Source organism: Schistocerca serialis, chromosome 4 (assembly GCF_023864345.2).
Source record: "Schistocerca serialis cubense isolate TAMUIC-IGC-003099 chromosome 4, iqSchSeri2.2, whole genome shotgun sequence".
Lineage (NCBI taxonomy): Eukaryota > Metazoa > Arthropoda > Insecta > Orthoptera > Acrididae > Schistocerca > Schistocerca serialis.
Genome location: NC_064641.1, coordinates 549784768 through 549798924, shown reverse-complemented (window position 1 = coordinate 549798924; position 14157 = coordinate 549784768).

Below are 14157 nucleotides of genomic sequence, written 5' to 3'. Positions count from 1 at the left end.
TAACCATTATTCTTATAGCCTAAAGATTACCATTTTGGGTTAATAATGTGGAGGTCCCGAATCCGACTCCAACAAAACACCTTCGACTTTTCTCTTCTGTATATACCTGGATCAAAATAACAAAGTGACTTGCAGCTATTGGTTAAGCTACAGAGGTTCAACAAAAATATGCAAACACAATGAAAAATGCATGCTTGAACACAATTGCAGATGTTGGCAAGACTGCAAGTTGTGTTGCTGCATTTGACCATGAACCGCACCTGTTCAGTATGCTCAATGCGTTGCAAGTGTCAGATGTGGTCAGAACAGTGTTGTGTGCAGCTGTGAGTGCTTTACGTCGGAGCCAAGTGAATTTGACCATTGGAAAATTCTTGGTGCTTCCATAACTAAGGCAGCTAATGTGTTTAATGTTACAAGAGGCACTGTATCTAAGATTTACACAGCATACAGGGAAAGCGGAAAAATGTCATCCGCGAAGACAGCTATCATGAAGGACGGTTATTTAAGAGAAATGTGACGAAAAAGTAAGAGAACGAGAGCTGCAAAAGTTGCTGCAGAACTTAATGTCGCACTCGTGAATTCTGCTAGCACCAAAACGACCAGAAGCATAAGCAGGGAATTGCAGGGCGAGCTGGAATTTCCAAACCATCGTTAGTGATGTAAATGCCAGTAACGGGGAAATCTGGTTTCGGAGCTATAAATCCTGGACTATGGAGCAATGGAAGAAAGCTGGTTTACGACCCAATAGTGAAATATGGCGGGGCTCGGTGATGATTTGGTTAGCTAAATCGTGGTATTCCATGGGCTCTATGGTTACTCTGCTAGGTCTCCGAGGATTATGTGACTGTTTTGGCTGACCAGGTCCATCCCATGTACTATGTTCCAAATGGTGATGTGTTCCAGGACGACAGGGCCCCTTTTCGCACAGCTCGCATTGTCGGAGACAGGTTTTGTGAGCATGGGGATTAATTGTCGCATCTCCCCTGGCCACGACAATCACCGGTGCTTAGTATTATTGAGATTTTGTGATCTACTTAGGAAAGAAAGGTGGGTGATCACGATCCCCTCCATCACTGTTATATGAACTTGTCACGATTTTACAGGAAGAACGGTACAAGTTTCCCTTCAGAACCATGCGGAACCTATGTATATCGATACCGAGATACTGGAAGCTATTTTGAATGCCAACCAGTATTAGGCATACTTATGTGTAATGCGCTTAGTCATGCCATCTGCTTATGTCACGCCGCTATGGTTCCTCAGGTAACATTACAATGTCAGTCGTATTCCTTGTTTGTACTGTTTCTTTACGAGACAGAATGACTGAAACTAATTATGAAAATTAGTAGGAAATTAGTAAGGCTGTTACCATTTCGTTAACCAAACTTTAATATTGCTCATTGACGGGGCGTGTGCTGCAGCCATATTATGCGCGCTGTTAAACGCTAACTACCTTTCATGCGTAACAGTCAATTACATTGTTATTTTGTTCGAGGTAAGGATCTGGAATGAGATCATTTCAGCCTAGTGAGGCCTCATGGGAAGCTGCTTTTGTAAAAGCATCAACATTTACAACCAAGTCTGCGAGGTGACGCCATGTCGAGAGACTTCCACGGGGCTAGATGACACACGATGTTCATTTATTAGCAGCAAAAGCTACAGCCGCTTTCTTTTTCCAGCTTCAGGAGCCAGATTTTATACGTTTAATATGAATCTTATTCTTCGCACGATTCCAGAACATTTGGATAGGATGATTTGGGAAATTTTAGAGCAGCAATAGGCTGAGGGGTGGAAGTGGCTGAGAGTTGTGGTGACGCAAATGCGAGTGCCTTTCATTAATTAACACAACTTTAATTCCAAACAAAATTGACATCTAGCTCAAATTCGTTTGTACACAAGAAATGCTTTTGGTATAAAGAAACAACAATAAAAGAAGAATAAGGTATGCATACAGGCTAAAATTCGGACGATGAAAACAATAAACTAGTGGGAGCAACGTGTTGGGTAAGCACAACAGGAAATCCGGCCAACAGCCAAATGAAATGCAACAAGTGAACTAAGGACATAAAAATTCCATATTATGCACCGCTGGAGGTTATATTCAGATAGTTCAATCTGAAAACGACAAAGCAAAGGACTGTCGGTTTCACAGGACTGTTTCAGTGGGTGAGTGTTGAGTAAGGGGCAGATAGAATAAGGCCTTGACATTGCACTGCTCTCCAACTACAGACTTCCCAGGCACCCAGAACAACACCGACTGGTCCGTTCTCTGTGCAATTGACAGCACTTTCTCTATTATCTTCTGGATAAGCCGCCAGCTGCCAAGTGACTTCCTCATGCCAATGTCCCAAGAGTCACGCTCTTTCTGCAACGAACCATAAGGATGGTGGGTTTGTGCCTCCTTACATGCGATATGATTGGGCCCAGTTGAACAGCTCTTTAAGGAGGGTCACTATGGAGTTGGATCGGCTGCTTCGGGCAGCTACTGGACAGATGTGCGTTTTGTTCCTGTTGATGCTATTAGTAGGTGGGACTTCATTAGGCATGGCCTCCATCTCAGTAGGAAAGAGAAGGGTAAATTCAAAATTCACTGGGCTCATAGCAAAATCTTTACTGGGGGAAGGGGGGGGGGCACTGAAACACATCGGAGTTCCTCTTTTTTAAGCTGAGATCAGTATCCAGTGACCAGTGATACAACACTGAAACGAATCAAGCATTATGAGAAGCTCGGAGAGGTATGTGCTAATGATGTTAAAATATCACAAGATTCTTGTAAATATAAAGTGAAAACTAATATTAGTATATTGCATCAGACTATCATGGGATTAAAAAACAAAGTAGATGAACTTTTTGTTTATTTGGGAGATATGGAAACAGAAAATACAATAGATCTACTATGCCTATTTGTAAATCTTATATAAGAAAAACGTATGTGTAAGTGGATATAGGCTTTCAGCACATGTAACAGGAAAAGGGAAGTATATCTAATAGCAAGAAAGAGTAATGACACAGAAACAGTCAAACACTAGTGCACTATATGAAGGAAAGTTATTAAAAAATCCAGAAGTACTTGTATTATGTCTGAGATTAGCAACTCTGAAAATAAAATCAAAACAATTGGGATTCTGTTGAAAGGGAAACAGGGTAACCAAGAGCACAGTAAGACTGTATTATCATCAAACTGAATGAAAAGCTTACTAACAAAAAGTCTGAGACTGAAAATATTTTTAGTAATCACCTTTAAACGTTGTGGAGAAAACAGGGCCCAGATGTCCATTAGAAAATGCAAAGCTATATAAGATGAGGCAATAGGTATGCAATTTGATAAAATTGAACTTCTACCCACCTCTCCTTATAAAGTTAGGAAAGCAATAAACTCACTCAAAAGTTAAAGCTTGCAAGGAATTGATATCATCTCCAACAAAGTACTAAAACTTTGTTTCCAACACGTAAGTAGGATTCTCAGCCACATATGTAGTAGCTTACTGAAACATGGAATTTTTCCTGATAGAGTGATGTTGTTAAACCATTACATAAAAAGAGGGATATGTCTGATGCCAACAACTACAGCCCAGTCTCAGTCCTGACAGCTTTGTCCAAAATTCTTGAAAAAGTAATGTATTCAAAAGCAGCTTCACATATTTGTAACAATAAAGTACTAACAAAATACCAGTTTGGTTTTCAGAAAGGCTTTTCAACAGAAAATGCTATGTATACTTTCATGCATCAAATATTAAATGCTCTGAAAAATCGAACGTCACGAATTGGGATTTTCTGTTATCTCTTAAATCATGTAATTCTTCTACATAAGCTTATGTATTGTGGTATGAGAGGGACAGAGCACAAACGGCTTAACTATATTTAACTGCAAGAGAACATAAGGTTGAAATAAATAGTTCACAAAATGCTCACTTCTTCCACAAGTTCTCTGATAGTCCCGCATCACAGTTTCTCTGACAGTCCCGCATCACCACAATGTGACCTGGTCACACTCTGCCACCCCAGGCGGCGTACTAAAACACACCCAACGAAGAAGACCTCTCTCACCTTCCTCCGTGCGGCGTTAAATCCTCGGTTTTCCTCCTCGTGCGTCTTCTGTTGGACCGCGGCAATGACCACCGCCCTGTAGAGCAGCAAAACGGTCCTTGACTACCCTTACCAGGTATCGGTAGAAACGGGCGCACGGTTCATTACCCTCCGCATCATCCATTGTGCGTAAACACTCATGCAGCAGACGAAACAAGCGAGAGATCTCTGCCTCACGTGCAGTTGCTGGGGAGACCTATTTGTGGTTGTCATGAATTACTTATGGTCTGACGAAATGGCAGTGAGTGACGATGAGTGGATTTATTATTAAGAAGACAATCGCAAACGTAACAAGCAGTTAATACAATAAAGTTGTCGCATGACGCAAGGTACATAACTATCACATTCATGAAATAAAGTCGATGTGAACCTTGAAATTCTCCTAGCTTATCGAATGTTCGAAGAACATATCGGAATGCCGCCGGGTAACGTCATAGAAAACCGCTAACATTTCGACTGGTGGAAACCTCACCATGTTAAAGGCACAAATATAACGAAAGATCGCTATCTATGACAACTTAAGACTTCGATGGGTGACACTGCAGCGGCCAGGATGCAAATCACGGTGTATGCAATCATTAAACTTTGAGATACCCACTATATGAAGTCTAGAACCTGTAATAGATTTCCTTCCAGCATGAGTATAACGTATAAAGACATGCAGATCGAAGAGGTTGACAGTGTTAAATTTCTGGGATTACAACTCGATAATAATTCAGTTGAGAAGAGCATACCACAGAATTGCTTAAGCCGCTAAACAAGTCTGTATTTGCCGTGAGAATGAAGTCAGACGCAGGAGATATAACTATAAAAAAAAACTTGCATACTTTGCTTACTTTCATTCTATTATGTCGTATGTTATATTCCGGGGCAACTCATCAAACCGAGCAAAAGTTTTTAGGGTGCAAAAGCGTGTGATAAGAATCATTAGTGGTGTAAATTCAAGAACATCTTGTAGAAACCTGTTCAAGGAACTTCGTATTCTAACCACTGCTTCTCAGTATATTTATTCCTTAATGAAATATGTTGCAAGTAATACATCTCTATTTCCAACCAATAGCTCAGTACACAGTATCAATACTAGGAATACTAGAATCTACATAAAGGCCTAAAATCACTTACCTTGGTCCAAAAAGAGGTCCAATATTCAGGAACATACATTGTTAATAAGTTTCCAGCAACCATTAAAAACTTGGTTTCAGATAAAGCACAGTTTAAACAGAGTGAAAGACTTTTTGATAAGTAACTCCTTCTACTCCATAGATGAATATCTTAACAGAGACTGTTAAGTCAGCTTAAGTAAAAATAACTGTTAGATTTCAGTTTTGACAACACTTCGTCACAACAGTCGAGATTAGGTATTTTGGGTATGATAAATTTATTAATAGTGGATAACAGTGTTTCATTCTGACGGAGTGTTGATTCTGTAAATATTAGCTGTCACAGTTTACTGCATTGTATTAGCTTATTTTCGACTATCTCCTGGCAAATGATTAGAATAGTAGGTATAATATTCAAATGTTTTATGTTTTTATGTCATACTTTCCGACATGTTCCACACCCACGAGAATCATCTCATTTTTTGGGTCTGTGGAACGAAAACTGAATCTAATCTAATCTAATCTCATCAATAACGAGTGTCACCACACAACCAAAGATGACTGACATCTAGCGTCACATGTTATCGATACTGAAACATAAATCAACAATGGGTGAGCAAGTAGCTCTCACTCTTTACCGTTGGAGCTACCAGTATTCCAAAAAGAATATATTTTTTGTCTATGTATAAGCTCATTTGCTAGTTCCATCTCAACAGCTTCCTTAATAGCGATCTGAAACCCTTTGTCACGTATTGTTGCCTATCTTTTATAGAATATTTCAGTGGCATTGAATGTGCATGACTTTTTTAAGGTACTGAAAGCCGCATGTTATCAGAACTCTTTCATATCTTTTATCTTTACGTAAACAGTATCATTGGCCAGGTGCGAAGACCCTCTAAGTACCATTTCCGTCTCCTAGGAAAGTCATAATCTTAGGCATCAAAACGAAGTCATATCTGCATGCAGTACTCTGGAGCCATACCTTACTGACCAACCTGGGAACAGGGCGGTTGTGATTTGAATTAGTAAGCCCATATGGACGCAGAATAAAGCACATTTGTGTTTTGGTTGACGGCTGGGGTAATTATTTGCGTGGATGCTGACTGCAATTTTCGTAGTTCTATTTTTATTCGATGAATTTGTCTAATGTTTATTTCGGTGGACACTTCTATGCCGCAACGTAGAGGAATTTATGGTGAGAGCAACATACAGGGATTTATGGTAAGAACTTTGCTTGTTATCACATTTTGGCATAATATTTCGTTGTAAATTATTTTCAGATTTATGGCGTGGTTTCTTTGAGACCAAAATTAAATCCGCTGTTCAGAATGAGAGTCTGTTTCATGCTCAAGAATCAATACGTCTTCCATTAACTCATCTGTGAATATAGATCATGGCTATCATTACCATCCCACTCATTTAATATTACTATAGGAATTATAGTTTATATGGAGTTCCTTTTTGTTCTATTTTTTGATGTTTTGTGGGTCTTGTATTCTAAATGATCTCGTGGATGACATATATAACTTTAGTGTTTATTTCTTGAATAATAATCAAACGTTATTTCGCATTTTCTTCAGTTATTTTTCATCCTGAAGCCACTTACAGTCCATTATGTTTCAATTGTCAGCTCCCGTCTGCTTACTTATACCTTGTCTACGTGAAAGGCTAACCAACCTCACTAAATTCGTTCTGCCTTCAGTGGAGTCATTATTTAAATAAACTGTATTCGACATTTGATATATTTGTTTCTTTGCATGCATATTGCAACAAATATAAGGTATTTCTGAGCTACTAAGTACTTCATGACACGTGCTGAACCTGAATATGTTGAGAACGAGAAATGCCGCTTTTTAGAAAGTATGAGGCTATAAGGCTGTGTAACGCAGAGACTTCATCTCCATTGAACGTACTCTTTCTATAATAGAGCAAGCAGTACCCTTTCAGGTTGTGTTAACAGTTTTCTGTGCACAGCCTGTAATTTTCCATTATTTAAACACATGTTCAAGATCCCCTACACTTATCGTTGCTCTATGGAAGTCCTTCATACTTCCCTACTTTCGAATATCTCATAAAAGGAAGTCAGATCACGTTAATATTTATTCATGAACCACATTGTAAATACGAAGAGGAATATTTTCAGGGCATCAACAATGAGGTAATGTCAGGTAGTTTACGTTTAAAATGAAGTATAAGGCTTTCAATATGTAGCCAATACTTCTATTGTTTGGCCTCCTGACATTAAGATTTGAAAAGTTTTTAGAACATCTCACGCATCAATTCGATCCAGCCAAATATTGGCTTCAGTATCGCTCCCTTCCTTCCTTGACGTGTTGGTTATGAGGAAGGATAATGGTAAGTTTGGACATGGCGTTTATAGATAGCCAACTAACATGGTTTTGTATCTTCAAGCTTATCGTTGCTACTATCTAGCTCAGCGTGAAAGGGATCGTCATACCTTGGGGTTCATGGGCTCATGTCAGCCCCTGGAAGTTCTTAAGCTGAGTTAGTACACCTTGAAGTTACCTTCGCCGGGCAGATCAGATGCTCTTTCCGTTATCGACCAATCTTAATCAATAAATGTAACTCCATCCTATGCCCGGAGTGCGTGACTTCGGCTGGTCGATTTCCAATAACAAAGTATCAACAGCCGCTATTTTGGTTTTATTTGTTAGGCCTAAGTTTACGGTCCTGTTAGTGGCTGTAAAAAAAGCTCTTGGTTTGCGTAACGTGGGTGTCGACCGTATCCCTCACGTCGACCAGACCATCTGAAGAACCGGTATCTACCGCGAAAACTCACACTCACTAACAACAGCCGATCAAACCTGCGATTGCTTGACATTACCATGGCAGCAGTCATGTGACAGACTATGACAACAAAAAGATATTGCATTAATGTACATTTACCAGGGTAATATTATTAAACAGCAGCAATCGAGTGATCTCATATACAGAGACGAAAGTTTTGTTTAAATTCAGCTTGGAATTATACGGTAAAATAGTTGCCTGTTCAAATAGAAGGTCAAAGTTTGGATTACTTGCTTATGCGATGCAGTAACCTGCCCACTATCTCGGCAAAGCTATATCCACGATCTTTAATTTCTTCAGAGAAGTTGTGAGGACAGTGGTAATTATGTCAAGGTCACTACTACCTGCAGGGTTGATTGTCACCTGGGGACACTTGAGCTACATACACAATCCTCAGTTTCTTCAGGGGAAGGAGCGAGGGCACGGGTGATTGTGTCAAGATCCCCTCTACTTTCAGTACGAGATTATAGACCTGCTACATCATCATTTTGAATTTCTACAGCGGAGGGGCGAGGACACGCGTGATTACGTCAGAATTCCCATTACTTGCAGACGTGATTGTAGTCATGGGGACATTTGAGCAACATTCACCATTTTGAATTACTTCAGAAGACAGGGCGAATGTACGAGTGATTGTATCCAGGTCCCCATTACTTTCAGGACATGATTATAGACCTTGTGACACATATCTTGAATTTCTACAGGAAGGAGTGAGGACCTGAGTGACTCTGTTAAATTCGCCATTGCCTGAAGTGCCTGATTGTAGATCTGAGGATACTCGAATGACATCCACCATCCTGAATTTCTTGAAGGTGAGAGGGTACGGATAATTGTGTCAAGGTACCCAGTACATTAAGGGCATGATTACACAGAGGTGACAAATGTGATGGGATACCTGCTAACATAGTGTCGAATGTCCTTTTGTCCAGTATAGTGCAGCAACTAGACGTGGCGTCGAAGAGCCCTGCAGGAAAATTGAGCCATGCTGCCTCTACAGCCGTTCATAAGTACGAAAATGTTGCCGGGGCAGGATTCTGTGCAGGAAGTTATCTTTCTCTTACGTCTCATAAATGTTCGGAACGTGGCCAAATTATTCGTTCAAACTGTCCGGAATGTTCAAACCGGTAGTGACCGATTGTGGCCTTGTGGCATTGCACATTGTTAGCCATAAAAATTCCATCGGTGTTTGGGAATATGAAGTCTATGAACGTAGCCAAACATAACCAACGATCGGTTCCATTGGACCAGAATATTCAATGTTACCATAGCATACACCATTATGGAGTCACCACCAACTTGCACAATGCCTTCTTGGCAACTTGGGTCCATGGCTTGGTGCAGTCTGGGCCACACTCGAAACCTACGATCAGCTCTTACCAACTGAAACTGGAAATCACCTGACAGGGCCCCGGTTTTCCAGTCGTCTAGGATCCAACCGATATGGTCACGAGGAGAGGAGCTGCAGGCGATGTCGTGCTGTTAGCTAAGGCACTCGCCTCGGTCGTCTGCTGTCATAGCCCACTGACGCTAGATTTAGCAGCACTATCTTAACTGGCACGGTCGTAGTACGTCCCACATTGATTTCTGCGGTTATTTGAAGCAGTGTTGCTTCTCTGTTAGCGCTGACAACGCTACGCGAACGCCGCTGCTCTCGGTCTTTTAGTGAAGGCCGTCGGCAACTGCACTGTCCATAGTGTGAGGTAATGACTGAAATTTGGTATTCTCGGAACACTGTGGATCTTGGAATAAAGATTTCCTGAAATGTAATGTCCCATGTGTCTGGGTCCAATTACCATTCCGCGTTCAGAGTCTGTTAATTCCCGTCCTGCGGCCGTAATCACGTCGGATTTTCACATGAATCAACTGAGTACAAATGACAGCTCCGCCAGTGCAGTGCCCTTTTGTAACTTGTGTACGCGATATTTCCGCCATCTGTCCCAGCGATAGAGCGACTGTAATGACTTACCATTGTTTTCCACTTATTCGCAGGCGGCAACAGGAGGCGAGGAGAGCGACGACGGCCGCCCGGGCAGGCGCTGCTCTCTGGCCGACCTGACGGTGAGCCGGCACGCACGCCGAGAGTCCGTCCAGCTGCACCAGCAGCTGCAACTGCAGCCGCCAGAGCCCGTCGCCGCCGCTCCCCGGCCGCCGCTCCGTCTGCCTGGTAAGCTGTACGTGCTCGCTGATGCTGCTGCTGCGCCCTCCCATCTCCGCTGCTTCACACCTGGCGACGGACGGTCATATACGAGGGCAATTCGTGTTACATATCCCATTCGGATAGTAACAAAACGTTAACACAATTGACAAATTTTAGAAATGACTTCATAAAATGCCTGGAAACTGACTGACAAAAAAAGTGGAGCAACGAGAAGAAAGGATCTGGTGCAAATGAATGTACACGCACACACCATCAGTGAGTAGGTGACTGATTAGGGTTGCAATTCTCTGTGACAGGTAGAACGGCCACTAGAGCCAATGTTGTTCGTGTTTAGTGCTGTTACCAGGCCCGTTACAATATCCTGTACAAGAGGCGCTTACAGAAGATATTGACTGATTACTTTACAGCATAAGATATTGATTGATTACTGTGAAGTGCACAGAGAAGCTGCGTACTAGTGAGAGACAGCATTATCAGCACCTGATAGAGATTGAAAAGGGCCTCATTGTGGATCTCCATTTGGCCAGCTGGTCGAACGTGCAATATACAGGTCCAATATCCAGATCTGACAGTACCCGATGCTGGACTGCACAGGGGTGTGAGTGCAGGCGTACTGGTCGTCAGAGTTCCAGTCAAACCATCTGACGACCACAAGGGAGCATCACCGCATTGTGCTCTACATACATCTACAACTGCCATCTGATTACTGGTAATGGACTTCCTGCAACATTCTGTATCATCCTTAACCACTGCTTGGAGACTAGCAGCAGTCGAACAAGGGGGACACCCACAAAAACATTGGTTTTTCATATTAGGTGCATTGTGCTGCCACCTACCACCAGGTACTCCATATTAGCGACCTCAGTAGTCATTAGACGACGTGAGAGAGCAGAATGGGGCCCTCCGTGGAACTCACGGTGTTCAGGTGATTAGGTGTCACTTGCGTCATACGTCTCTACGCGAAATTTCCACACTCCTAAACATCCCTAGGTCCATTGTTTCCCATGTGATAGTCAAGTGGAAACGTGAAGGGAGACGTACAGCACAAAAGTGTACAGGCCGACACTGCTGTTGACTGACAGAGACTGCCGACAGTTGAAGAGGTTCCCCAGACATCTACTCAGACCATCACACAGAATTCCAAACTGCATCAGGATCCACTGCAAGTACTGTGACAGTTAGGCGGGAGATGAAAAATTTGGATTTCATTGTCGAGCGTCTGCTCATAAGCCACACATCACGCTGGTAAATGCCAAACGACGCCTCGCTTGGTGTAAGGAGGGTAAAAATTCGAAGATTGAACAGTAGAAAAGCGTTTTGTGGGGTGACGAATCAAGGTACACAATGTGGTGATCCACTGGCAGGGTGTGAGTACTGGTAATGCTCGGTGAACGTCACCTGCCAGCGTTTTGGTGCCAACAGTAAAATTCGGAGGCGGTGGTGTTATGGTGTGGTTGTGTTTTTCATGGAGTGGGCTTGCACCCTTTGTTGTTTTGCGTGGCGCTATTACAGCACAGGCCTACATTGATGTTTTAAGCACCTTCTTGCTCACCACTGTTGAAGAGCAATTCGGGAATGGCGACTGCATCTTTCAACGCGATCGAGCAGCTGTTCTGAATGCAGGGCCTGTGGCGGAGTGGTTACACGACAATAACATCCCTGTAATGGTCTGGCCTGCTCGGAGTCCTGACCTGAATCCTATAGCACACCTTTGGGATGTTTTAGAACGCCGACTTCGTGCCAGGCCACACAGGCCTACCTCTCCTTGGTGCAGCACTCCTTGCCAATCCGCAAGAAACCTTCCAGCACCTGATTGAAAGTATGCCTGCGAGAGTGGAAGCTGTCATCAAGGCTAAAGGCAGGCCAACACCATACTGAATTCCAACCTTACCGATGGAGGCCGCCACGAACTTGTAAGTCATATTCAGCCAGATATCCGGATTCTTTTGATCACATAGTGTACCTTCTCATGCGTGGACTGCCGTCAACACCACATTCCAAACAGCTGCAGATCGAGAAGAATAGGTGCTGATGAATGGCGACGCATTGCGTTCCTTCGATGAATCATGATTCTACACTCCCTGGTTGACCATCGTGGCAAGTACGGCAACCTGGGGAGGCCCCATTCTTCCAATGATTTGGGGTGGGACAGTGGTGTTACTCGTGGCATCGTGGTGTGGTGAGCCATCGGGTATGACTTCAGACCATGACTGATAGTGATTGAGGGCACTCTGACGGCACAATGGTACTTCACGTGTATCCTACGTCCTCGCATGTTTCCTCAAAAAAATGGTTCAAATGGCTCTGAGCACTATGGGACTTAACATCTATGGTCATCAGTCCCCTAGAACTTAGAACTACTTAAAGCTAACTAACCTAAGGACAGCACACAACACCCAGCCATCACGAGGCAGAGAAAATCCCTGACCCCGCCGGGAATCGAACCCGGGAACCCGGGCGTGGGAAGCGAGAACGCTACCGCACGACCATGAGATGCGGGCTATGTTTCCTCTCAGGCGACAGTATCGTGGTGATGTTTTTCAAAGAGGCAATGGTTGTCCACATACGCAAGTTATCTATAAATTGCCCCTAGCCAGCAGGATCCCCATATTTGTCCCTGACTGAATACTTGTGAGACCAGCTGGATTGTTAACTCCGTCCCAGTGTCAGTATGTATGATATTAAGGACCATTTACAACAACTACGCACCACTTTGCCCCAGGAGAGAATACAACGGCTTTATATCACCTTCCCCAACAGAATCACAGCATGCATGGAGCCAGAGAGAGTGCAACGTCATACTGATAAGTGAGCTAATACTTCCAAGTTCTTTGTTGATTTGATGCGATTTTGAAGTGAGTGAAATAACACAAGATGCACTCTCCATCCCTGAAGATTCATTTCTCTTCCTGCTGTCATTCAGGATACTTCACTTTTTTTGTCAGGCAGTGTAAATGTAGATACTGTTGACTCTTACTAATTAGAACCTCGGGAAATCGAATTTCTCCATAAATTGAACTTGTAGCCAAATCCTTTGAAGGAATCTCGAGAATTCGAAGAAATTCTGGTCTGTTTCCGTCCATGTCCAGCCCAACGATTTGGGAATTGTCTCTGCAAATCATTTCTAGCCATCAGCAAAAAATGTGCTGGACACCCATCGTGTTGATACCACATTCTGTTCCTTTTTCCGTAGCCAACATGGACTTTCAGTTGCCCAATAATGCATGTTACGCCAATTAGCATTTCCATGAATTGTGAATGTAGTCTCGTCAGTAAATAAAATTAATAAATGTGTCATCGCTCTGAATCTAAAGTTGAGCCCATCGGTAGAATTCAATGCGACACATACAATACGTACCAGTTAATTCTTGGTGGAGACTGATATGGTATGGATGATATTTATGGCAAATGCAGAACATGAACTACAGTACTCCGGCTCATGCCAGATTGCCTTGCGATTTGATGTGAAGTAACACAAGGATCTCGAACCACAGTGGCAAGAGTACCAATTTCCGTTTCTTCATTAGTAACTTTCCTTTGCCGGATATGTTTCCGACGCGTTAAAGATCCAGTTGTTCTCAATTTGTGACACACATATTTAAATGTACGAAGTGTAGGGTAAGTACGTTGAGGATATCTTTCAGCATATAACTCTCTAGTTCTCACAGAATTTGGCAACGGCCTTGCGGCAATCGATACGCCGGTTCCCGTCAGATCACCGAAGTTAAGCACTGTCGGGCGTGGCCGGCACTTGGATGGGTACCATCCGGGCCGCCATGCGCTGTTGCCATTTTTCGGGGTGCACTCAGCCTCGTGATGACAATTGAGGAGCTACTCGGCCGAATAGTAGCGGCTCCGGTCAAACAAAACCATCATAACGACCGGGAGAGCGGTGTGCTAACCACACGCCCCTCCTACCCGCATCCTTGGTGAGGATGACATAGCGGTCGGATGGTCCCGATGGGCCACTTGTGGCCTGATGATGGAATGCTGCTTCTCACAGAA